Source organism: Haliotis rufescens, unplaced genomic scaffold (assembly GCF_023055435.1).
Source record: "Haliotis rufescens isolate VD_foot unplaced genomic scaffold, xgHalRufe1.0.p SCAF_2, whole genome shotgun sequence".
Taxonomy (NCBI): Eukaryota; Metazoa; Mollusca; class Gastropoda; order Lepetellida; family Haliotidae; genus Haliotis; species Haliotis rufescens.
This window is the reverse complement of record NW_025963890.1, coordinates 33552363-33564972: the sequence shown is the minus strand read 5'-3', so window position 1 is coordinate 33564972 and position 12610 is coordinate 33552363. Positions and strand designations below refer to the sequence as shown.

Here is a 12610-nt window from a genome sequence, read left to right as displayed (position 1 = left end):
AGCATATCTGTTATTATGACCAACAACTGGGTCAATTACGTGCTCTTGTGCATGGTAACCTTTGACCACATGCCTCACTCATTCTCTTTCTAATTGCCACTGTGTGTGAGTGAGTATTGTTTTACGCCGCTTTTAGCAATATTCCAGCAATATCACGGCGGGGGACACCAGAAATGGGCTTCACACATTGTACCCATGTCGGGAATCGAACCTGGGTCTTCGGCGTGACGAGCGAACGCTTTAACCACTAGGCTACCCGACCGCCCCGCCACTGTGTGTGGAAGGGTTTCTTGGACCTAGAGAATATATTTTAAAATTTCTTTTTGAGACTTGATTTGCGGGCATCTGTCCGGAGAGCGGAAGGTCTGGGGTTTAATTCGCGTCTGCATCATACCAAAAGACGTTAAAAGATGGTACTTGTTGTTACCCTGTCTGGCGCTCGGCATGATTAAGGTGCTAAAACAAGGACTCAGCTGGTCGACTCGGACTGACCTCTTTATAGCGATTATCCTCCAACTCGCCCCCACCCCCCAACCCCCGAAGGATCGACGTTCTTCACCAAACTTGGATCAGGAAAGTCACCGTTTACAAAGCTGTTCCTGATCAGTTCACGAATCTCCAGATCGTACTCCTCCCAGTTCGGGTAAGCCAGTATCTCATGCACTGATCCTTCCTACTAGTTGGCCCCCTGAGACCAAAGACAGAATGGGGAATCCTGTGCCTCAGCAGAGGGCTTCAAACCCACTGATCCTTACTCCGTTCTCCATTGAATTGCTGACAATTTGCAACTACGATGAACCACTTCAGCGGTGGACTGACTTACAGGGTTTGTGGTACCATCGGCCAGTTCTTCAAATATTACGCTCCCTCCAAGCCATGTATTATTGGACATCTCATCTTAGCTGAATAAGGTCTTCACCTCATTCGGTCGATTAGGTTATAGACTTTAAGTTCCTCGCTTCACCCTTGAGCACTGTTGAGGGCACTGCCAGGCATGGAATGTGACATGGATTTGATAGTGGCTTTTTCACCTTTTCTCAGAAACATTCGTGTTTGTCATACAGTTTTGAGGATCGGGACCTCACACATCTGGATACCACAATATGACACACACTACCGCTCATCTGAACTATTCTGTTGGCAACAGAAGCTCTCAAGAGGATGCTTTTGTTAGAGGCACAGTACTTATACTGTACAGGATATATAGAGGATAAGCTTACTAACTTCCTGGATCTTTTATCCCATCACACTGGTGCTCAACATCGGCTCAGGATGACTAGTTCAAGGCCAAGTTATACTAACCCCCATGGTCATCACGTACCTTGTTCGCAGAGGGGATAGAGCAGGTCAGAGAAGGACAACAATTTACAAGTGATTGTAGATCTTCTTCACCTACAGAAACGTCACTTAGAAGACTGCAAAAAGAAAGATTGTAACTACCCTTGGTTTGTGCCTGACAAACAAGATTTGAGGGATTGTATCTCCTCTCGTGCTAATCCTTTTCGTGTACATGGAAGAGGATGTAGAAGACAACTGGGATCCAGGGCATCCAGACGTTCGGTCACCTTTACTGGACCTAAGGGCACTTGAGAGTCTTCCAGAGGAGGAGACTCTACAGATAAGTGACTCCCCTCCAATACGGCCACTGATCTCCCGACCACCAACTACGCTCCATCCGAAAGACAGTCTAAAGTTCCGGCTGATCTTGAACTTGAAGGTTTTCAGAGCGATGAATTTTTTCAGTCCCATGGCTGTTTACCCGCACTACATGGCCCATCATTAAATTCCTACATCTTTGCGGGATTGTGTTCGATTCTTATCTCGTTGAATGAATGCAAGTTCACGCTGATGCCGATATCCTACATCAACAGCTCAACTTCACATGCCTTTTTCTGCAGTAAATCGGCTGGTTGATCAAGGTTGACATGTCAGAGGTCGTGCCCACCCAACAACCCCAATTCATTGGGGCTGTCTTCAAAACTCAGCAAGGCATGATGTTCGTCCCTCACGATCATTGGGTAAAGATTCAACTTGTTCCACTGGCACTCAAACAACTGCTCCAGCTCCTCACTGTGTGAGGTCAAATGCATCTACTTCCACTTCAATACTTTTTCGCAACCCTTTATCAGGATTGACGATTGTCAGACACAGATTTCTCTACCATTTCATCTCCACCCACATCTACAGTGGTTAGTTGCAACAAAATTTTACAGTGTCATCTCTTTAAGGCTCCTTGTCCCGTTCTTTCATCTGTTTGTCAATGCCTCAACCGTGGGGTGGGGAGTGCACTATCCTGATCTCCAAGCAGCAGGGCGGTTGTCCGATGAAAAATTGTTGCCTTCACATCAGCAGCTTAGAATTCAAGGCTGTCATTCTAGCAGTGTCGCATTGGTCAGAGCTCCTCTCACCTCATGGTAAAGTCTGACAACACTGCAGTAGTGTGGTACATGAACAGAACGTGATCCATGAAGTCAATGTTGTTCTTCCAGCTCATTGACTCCCACAACATACACGTCCAGGCACGTCACATTCCTGGGGACACCAACATGATAGCAGACTCCCTGTCCAGGCCATCACCAACAGAGTTATCCCTGCACCTGATGCTGTTCCGGTGGGTTTGCCATCTGTACTGGGTCCCAGAGATAGACCCCTTCAACGTTCAGCGCTTCGTGTCACCCATCCCCGTTCCTCACGCTTGGCATCAGGATGCATTGTAAATCCTGTGGGAGGGCCTCAATGCCTACACTTTTCCTCTTACATTCCTTCTTCCTCAGGCCCTGCAGAAGATAGAAGCCACCAGTTACCTGTCTCTGATTTTGGTCACCTTATTGGTTCCCCACCTTGCTATGGCTTGCCGATAGACGATTCCACTCAGCATCGATCGTCTACTTCAACTTCACTCTCAGTGGTTCCATGTGTCCCTTGCAACGCACCATCTATGCGTCTAGCACATCTGCAGAACTACCTTATCGCTATAGGCTACTCCAAGCGGGTAGTGAAGACTATCACTGCAGCTCACGTTTGTCTACCTCTCATGTTAACGATCACAAGTGGACAGCCTTTGAGAATTATTGTCATGCTCATGACATTTCCACTCCTACCTCGGCTTCACCTAAGCAAATCCCTGAGGATTTACATCATCTACGACCTACACGTAAGCTTAAAGGCTCTACTTTAGCCACCTACCTAGCATCGATTAACAACTTCCAGTGCAATGGTCTCTACTGTTCATCTACCAATTGCTCATCCACTTACACAAATCCTCACATTTCCGGCCCTTTGTGGGACCTCCTACAACATTTGATGTCCAGTGATTGTGAGCCATTGGTGAATAAAGACTTTGAGACAGTAACACTGAAGACAGTGTTTCTTTTGGCTTTGGCTACTGTTGCTTGGGTAAGGGACCAGTTTAAGTGATTCCGAGATGGAAGGGCGTTCCTTGGCCTTCATTGGGATTTTTGGCAAAAAGTAAGTTTCCCGGCCAACCTGATCGATTATTTACAATTCCTATGCTTATTTGTCCTTAGGATCAGATGCCCAGAAAGATCTCTCCCTTTGCCCAGTTTGAGCACTGCATCGGTTTCTGGCGGCTTCTCGTCAACATGGACGTTCACGGAAGAGACTATTCATTTCGCTGTCAACTGTCAACTCAAATTTCCCGTACCACAATCTATTTTCGGCTTTGCTCTATCATACTTTGAGTGTATACATTTGCTGGGCTGCCTCCACCTACAACGTCTAACCCTAATGAAACCCGACCAGTTGCTTCAACAGTGGCCTCACACAGTTCATGCACCATTTCTGCGATCATGGAAGGGTGCTTCTGGAAGTTCGACACAGTTTTCGCCTCTCATTACCTTCACGACATCTCAGTCAAAGCTGTTCTGGGTTTTTTACAAGTTTGGCCCTTTGGTTCTGGCGCAACAACTGTCACATTCCAGCAAATGCAGTTAGATATGTCATATACTCATGACCCTTGCACTTGCTTATGATTGTGTATATGTAATAAAACTTTAAATGTGAACCTTGGTGTAGTATGTATTATTTATTGTTCGGGTTTCCCAGGCCAAGTCCCTTTCAAAGGATGGATAAACTCATCTGTAGAGACTATTAGTTTTCAACATTGAAGTCGCCGTAAGGCGTGGTTGTTACTAAAAATAGAACGGTGTCCCAAAACTTTATTCGACTCACCTCTGCCTTGAGTATTTGTGATGTAAGGTTTTGGTTCGAGGTCCTCTTATGGGTGTTGTCGATCATTCCTCTTCACATCCCGGTTCGGTTCATGCACTAGAATATGTTTGAAAACTTTGACGTAGCACTAAATGAGATACTGAACAGTCAGTCCATATTGTCCGTTGGAGATAGCTCTGTGACTAGTTTGAAGAATAGATATCGTTCCAGAATCGATTTAAGTCGTCAGCTATTTTGTTTATGCATTTACAGCTATGTGGTCATTCTATGACCACATATGTGAAAACACGTTCGAGAAGTATTCCCGATCACATGGTGTTTCGTTTAATTAACATCTGGGGATTGTCAATACAGGTTAATCGTGTGTTTTTCCTACTCACGAGTTCATCCAGCTTCCTCTTGTATTCTCACAGTTGTAGTCTATACAGGCTAGGGTACCTGAGGCCCACCATCCAACTGGGGGATAAAATGCATACTGTGGGATAAGATAAGTTTAATAGTTTGGAAATTTTAGTATAAATTGTATATTGATATTCCTATCCTATTTCTCACACGATATGTGCACCCAACCATACCCGCATCTCAGTTCCTCTAGCCTGATAGCTCAAAGAAAGAGAATGAGATGGTAGAGAGACGCATATGGTCAAGGTTACCATGCACGAGAGCACGTAATGGCAAACACCGGTACGAAACAGCGGTCCAGGGGGCGCTGCGGAATTTCCGTCCTTGTTGCTAGCTCCGTATGCCATTGTTTACAGACAAAATGCCTTCGCGCTGTTGCGTACCGCAATGTGACAGTCGTTCTGACGGCCACGGTTTTCCTCAAGATCCGGATATTTGCATAAAATGGCGTGTGGCGATTGGAAGAGAGGATCCGGCATCCAAGAAATTATGGAAACCAAGTCCATACTCAGTGGTTTGTCGTAATCACTTCCTTGACAGCGACTACAAGCCATCGGACACCGGTAAGCGTCATTAGCAACGAAGTTAGTAACCGAATGAACGGACTAATGTTATTATTGTCCTGTACCTCAGAATCTGGTATTGGTGACCCACCAAATGCAATACAATATTCAGTAATTTTGATATGTAAATCAATCATGAATAAAGTGTATTAGTCACGGTATATTTTTTTTTATCTGGGTGCACAATATTGGGCTCACCCAAATATTGGCAGAAAAAAATATGCCGGTCGTCCTCTGTGCCGCATTTTACTGAAATAATTTTTTTAAAAATTATTGTCCTAATATTTATTATATGTATTGCGATGAATGACTTTCAGTCAATTCTTTTTTACGTGTTAAGTTAAATTTTACATAATTAGAATCTATTTAAATTATTCCCACCCTGAAGTTATGCCAGTCTTGAGTAGGCTTATATATGCAAAAACTGTTGAAGTTGATGTTCGATCTATTTAGGAGTAGACCAAATATAGTTCTATTACTATTATAGAGTTCTATACTATTAAATGAAGTTATCTTAATAATAATAGATGTTCTAGCTTAGATTTCATTCCCATAAATTTGTCCCAACTAAAATAAACACCTTTTTTAAAATTTTGCTCAATTTTTTTTAATAATTTGCTTATGTCCTCATTGATAATATTTGTTCATGAATTTACCATGTTTATTGTTACTGTGTGAACAATAACTAAATTCCTTATTACGATAAAACCTTAATTGATGATATTTTGAAATAATTCTATATATTTTATTTTCAGGAAAGAAAAGACGATTGAAGAGGGGTTGCAATACCAACAGTGTTCTCCTTTAAGAAAGTGAATGAACCAAGGAAACCTAGACACTATGTTATAGATGTGGAAGATGTTCCTGATCTGGGAAGTGAGGTTGAAATTTGTTCACCAGGATGCGATGAAATTATTTGTCAGTCAGATGCTGTTGATCATACAGAAGATGTGGCCATACAGTGCAGCTTGTTGTCGGAATCGAGCTCCAGATTCTCGATTCATCGCATAACTGATAATGACAAAGCAGTTTTGTATTACACTGGTTTTGACAATTATGATCATTTTATGTATTTCTTTCATGTACTTGGCCCCTCTGTCAATCATCTTTCATATCAGTGTTCTTTGATACCACCAGAAGATCAGCTTTTTATGACTTTGTTAAAATTCAGACAGGCAAGAGATGATTTTGACCATTCCATGTTGTTTCATGTCAGTGAAAGTACTGTATCAACATTAATTCTCACATGGACAAACTTTTTGTACTTCCAACTGACTGAGCTAAACATATGGGCATCACATGACACCGTTCAAGATACAATGTCAGAAAATTTCAAGGAGCGCTTCCCATCAACAAGGGTCATTCTAGATGCAACTGAGACTCTGATTTGTAAGCCAGGCAATGTAGATTACCAGAGGGCCACTTTCTCAAGGTACAAGAACAGGGACACTCTGAAAACTATGATTGGTTGTTCTCCTCAAGGTCTTGTTACCTATGTTAGTGACATGCCAGGTGTGTTTTGTGCAGGAGACAGTATTATGGCGGACAGAGGCATTATGGTGCAGGACATATTTTCATCTTCAGATGTAAAAGTCAACACAAAAGTCAGCTTGAACCCCAAGAGGTAGTCCATGACTGCAGAGTATCATCCAAGAGAATTCATATTGAGCGTGTTATTGGACTTGGCAAAACTTACAAAATTCTTAAAAGGGAGCTTCATCCATCAAAAGTTCCACTAGGCACTAGAATTGTTCAAATTTGCTATATGTTGTCAAACTTTCGCCCAAGCATTGTAAACCGACTTGCATGAATAAATGTCCATTCTAAACATACTTCACACATTCATGTATGTTTGTATGACCTAGTGTTGTCTGTTCATAGCATTGAAAGTACAACAGTTTACTGCTAGTAGACAGGTGTGATTGTCTACTGTGACTGTATGGTAGGTATTAGACACGGCTCACTGCTGTATGATTACTGTTTACTCTGTTTCTTAATGATCTTGTTCAACTAATACAATCCGGAAACTGCAAAGGTATGTTTGTGAATGAGTTAGTTGATAAAATTAGCACATTGATGTTTGCTGATGGCATTTTGAATGCAAGTGACGCTATTGTCAAATTGCAGAAATCAGATGTAGAAAGCTTTTGTGGCAAATATGTTATGAATGTAAATTTAGATGAAACAATTATGATTGTATTTTGCAGAGGAGGACTTTTCAAACAAATTGAAAAATAGTGGTTCAAAGGTGAAATACTTTAAATTGTATCAGCATACAAGTGCTTGTGGATATTTGACACCACCAAGTCTTCATGTGGTTTGGTTAGAAATACATTAGCACAATAACCTGAAAAGCCATGAATATTTTGCTCACATTTATATATAATGCAAACATATCTTTAAGAGTTGTGTTTAATTGTTGACAGAATGATTGTGCCAGTCATTGGTTATGGACCAGGTATATGGGGTTAAGTTCAGACAGTTTAAAGTGTACACATGCGAACATTGTCTGTTAACACAAGTACAAATAAAGCGGTTGTTATAGTACAAGGATGTTTGTGGATTATGCACACAAAGTAAGCATATTTATGTAGAAATGTTTATAGATTGTGGATCAATATTTAGCGACAAACATGTAACCGTACTTTGGGCTGAATTCTGAATACAAACTTGAACTTGAAAGTACAATTGGAATGTGTGAGAAATGTTCAAATATAACAACTTTATTGTGTTTTAACAATTGAAATGATGAATATATGTACATAACACTGTACCCATGATACATGTATTACATAATGAAAAAATACCATTGAATGTCTCACATTTGTTTGTTGATCTGTGCTTAGGATCTCTCTCTCTTACCACTTTAACAATGAATGCAATAGTACAGCACCATCACACGGTTGTCAGACAGACATTCAGTCATGTAATTTCATTGCAAAGGAGCTCCACCACATTCCCAAGGTCAGTGTTCGAAATAGACATCGGTCAGTATACCCATAGATGACAGATTTGTTCAAAGATGTTTTACAAGCTGATAATTTCCTTGATAAATGTATCACCATCTATTACCACTGAGTCTCTGGGAACTTGGTGTGATAGCAGTAATAGCTTCTGGATGACTGGTTGTATTTTGTAATTTTATATTGCAAGAGTATATCTCACTGCTTCAGCTAACATGTTTGGGCCTACAGTTTTTCCATTAGGCCTACAGCTAAGAATAGAAGTAAGTACTTTACACATGGATTCAATCAGGGATATACCTACCGGTACTCATTTGTATCATTCTCATCACCAGATTTCAGTAGTTGAAAAGAACAAACTTTTATTCCTTAACTGTGAAAAGTCACTGATTTCAAATAATTTTTGAAAATCGAGGCAAAAGTAAGTTAGATAAGACTCTTAGTTCTTTTTAGATACACAGTCTTCACATGGATGTATTAATCCACAAAAGGATGTCTGTTCGTGAATCTTAACAAATGCAGTGAGTAGCAATGTAAGGCTTGAGGAAAGACTCAAAGAATAATGAGAGTCTGGGAATCAAACTTCCTGTACAGTATTCCTCATCGAGTGATATTTTCTGAACAAAGAAGTCTTTGAACGTACAAACAGCAAATAAGCAGTATTTTCGCTTTGATAGATACATCTGACCCTGCACCTGAAAGTAGTAATGACAGTTTTCTTTCAGTTGCATGAGGCCATTTCTCTCACAAAGATAAGGAAAGAGTTTCCCAGGAGCAATGACCTCATTTCTAGCACTGTAAGGACATTTAACCTCAACAATGGTGTTAGAATCAATGACACCGTCTGGGGTTGCTGCAAGGAAAGGGAGTTCAGAGTCAACAAACATTCCACAACTGTGAACATGAACATTACAGGCTATCTCAAGTTTGGCAATAGCTTTGGGTTCCTGCTGTAACCCATGCCTCACAGAGTTACAAACTAGTTTTCTTCCAGAGACAATTTGTTCACATAATTTAGTTTTGTTTCTCCTTGTAGTACATTTGCAAATTGTCCCAAACTGAGATGCTGTCAACCTCCATCTCCTCTCTTCATGCCACAAGCTACACTTGGCCTGCTTTCTTGTCTTTGACTCTAAGTCTGCAGCCTGGTCATCTGTAATCTGTCAAAGATAGACAGAATAAAAAAAATTTAATCACACAAAAACTTATCAATAAAATTCTTGAAACTCCTTTACAAATCAGAACAAAACAAATCAATCAGATAACATGGCTAAACAGTTGAACCATATCAAAAGGTTAATATATACGGTACTATTTATTTTGATATATTTTAGTCTGATACATTGAGTGAATGCATACACCACTGGCTTTGCCAGAGACCATATGCCGGTATATGCCATATGGTCTTTGCTTTTGCATACATGTAGTCATTATAGCCCCAGTTCATGCTCTGTAGACGACTGACATAGCATAATGGGTAAAAGATATTTACGCATGCTTTATTTACGATTTCACCAAAATGCACGGGTTTTCATTCAATAAAATGAAATTTGCACACCCCTGACGTTTCGTTTATCGATAACAACAAATTTCATTCAAAGACTGTTCGAAGATTCAAAGCAAACTGACACAGAATTGGCAAGTCTCTTGTACAATTACATACCTTTCAATCAAATCGATCTTCTTCCCGCTTGTAGTTGCTCCACGGCATCGCAACTCTGTCTTCAGCTTCTCAACTGTCAAACCGCTGTAGTGCGACATGTTTACATTAGCAACACTTCCGGGACGCAAATTCCGACGCGCCACCTGGCGGATTAGTGTACGGTTGTTTGCCATTGACCCAGTTGTTGGTTGTAACCATAGATATGCTGGGGTGTGTTTGGGTGAATGTTTTTGTTTTAGAAGCTAGAAACATGATTCAAGAACGTTTCCACATAGGATTGAAGAAGAAAGAAGTTATGCATAGTGTGAGAAAGGTTAAGTTTTTTAATATACATTTAATACTAAAATTTGCCATTACCGTATTCGACGTAATAAGCACCCTGCTCTAATAAGCGCCCACGGCGATATTTGCTAATATATTGGCTAGTGAACAATCCAAATTAGCACCCCTTCCGATTGATCAATGTACACAAGACTTAATTATTCGCGTATGATACACACTCGTGTGTTATATGCAACCTGAATTATGGGCAATTAAATTCTGGAAAAATATATCTGTCGTACATGATAATACAGGCTGTCAGCATAAACCACAAAATTTATCTTTAAACTCTGTTTTTTTCCACCAAAATAATATTCTAATAAGAGCCCCCTATATCTAATTTTGAGAGCGCCCTGGGCGCTTATTACGTCGAATACGGTATATAAAATATTGTTGTGGAAAGAATAAAAATAAAAGAAAACAAACATTGTTTCGGTTCATGTTACATGAACATGAGCACAAACGCCACATGCTTTGTGGAAATCAGATCGTGGCATTCGTTTCACGTGCAGAAAATGAATGCTGACACGTGATGCATTGCAATCGTCAGTGCAGGCTTTTCGTTCGTTGGAGCAAGACACACTTTACGGTTGTTGACCAATATTCGTGGTCTTTATAGGAACTAGTTATCGTGGACCAATATTCGTTGTCTTGGAATAAACTAGATGGGACAATATTCGTGGTCTTGGTATATACTAGATGGGACAATATTCGTGGCCCTTAGAAACGTAAAGTGTGTACTTGCTCCTATAGTAAATTATTCATTTCTGCATTCTAGGTCATGGACATTGCATAGTTTTCTTTTTTTTCATTAAGAAGAGAATCACGTTTAGTTCCCCACATATAATATAAAGAGAATCACGTTTAGTTCCCCATTCTGTCATAGAAAGAGAACTACGTTTAGTTCCCCATTAATCGTACCATTCCAGTGGAGTAGAAAAGACGGAAGGTATACACATGAACGTCGTTGCCTTCCACTGCGCAACAAACATTGGTAGCAGAGCCTACGCAACAAATATTGGTAGCAGAGCGTGGTTACAAACGTGGTTTTGTGCTTATTGAGAGTATATATTTTGTCTTTTTTACTTCACTTTGATAGATCAGATGGTTTCCTTGTAAATCAGTTTTCATTACATTACCTGTGAATATTAGGTTTTAAAGGCCTACAATTTAAACCGGGATAATGTCTCATAGTTCGGAATCAAAAGTGGATTCTAAAGGATCAGAAGTCAAAGAGGACAGCGATAAAATCGTAATAAAGTCCAAAAGTTCAAAATCAAAAGTGGATTCCAAAATGACTGAATCCATAGATGGTGATTTAGATGTCACAATAGCAGCTTTAAAGCAACAAAAGACAGTTGCTAAATCGGTGTTGACAAAAAATAAGAATAAATTGTTGGAGTTGCTTGAACAAGAACTTCCAACACGTAAAACAATAAGGGAAACAATTGATAAAGTCTGTTCTCTTCACAGTAAAGCTGTTTGTATAATTGTAAAGCTCATGAAGGCTTACAAAAAAGCTGGTGAAGTTGATAAGGCAGAGAAAACAAGCATTGAAATAGATGAAATTGAGGAAGTCATAGATTCAGCTCTCGACAAAGCACAAGTGTATCTTAGCAACACGTGGGATTCTAGTTCTTCTAAGTCAATGCTATCGGGAATATCTGCTATATTTCATTCAGAAAAAAGTCAAAATTCTCATGGAGCAAAAGGTAGCAAACATGCGTCTGATAAGGGAGCTAGTGTTGATGGTGCTCAGAGCTGCAGTTCTGATGGTAAGTACACACAGCAAAAATCAAAGAATGATGAACAGGTTCCACATCCCAAAACAGAATGTGACGGAACTCTTGATTCTATCAGGTGAACCTGCACAGCTTGTGGCCAACTTAGGTCATAGTGCGCAGGCATATAATATTGCTCTTGAGCGTTTTGAAAGGAAATATGGAGGCAAACGACGACAAATAGCATTAAAGTTAGAGGAAATTTCTAACATCAAGCCATTACGCCCAGGAAATGCCAGAGATCTTGATAAGTTTGCTGACATGCTAGATGTGGCAGTTAGTCTCAGAGAGGCTGACAAGATAGAGGAGCTAGGTGATGGTTGTTTGTAAAAGTTAACTGAAAACATGATAGTTCAATATAGTAGATGGGTCTTTGAGCAACAAAGACAGGAATCTGTTGAAACTCTTCGTGAATGGATTATCCAAGAAGCAGAATTCAATACTGTAGCCTCTGAAGTTAAACATGGCTTATCAGAGAAATCAAAGACATCAGAATCTAGACAACATCAAAGATCAGGTACATACTTTGGTGCACAAGGTGTAAGCAAGGCACAACATTGTCATGTCTGTAAAAATCCCAATCACAAGATTTGGCAATGCAGAATATTTAAAAATCTTGATGTTCCACAACGATGGGATAAGGCAAAGGAATTGAGTCTTTGCTTCCGATGTCTTGGAACAAAACATCATAGACATGTATGTACCATATCAGATAAATGTGGTATA

The 12610-nt window shown here is 40.2% G+C and overlaps 1 protein-coding gene across 2 annotated transcripts in view; it reads left to right on the top strand.

Annotated features, from left to right (window-relative positions):
* Positions 1 to 12610, top strand: part of LOC124117953 (general transcription factor IIF subunit 1-like) — a 50512-nt gene that overhangs the window by 9430 nt on the left and 28472 nt on the right. The window lies entirely within an intron of this gene.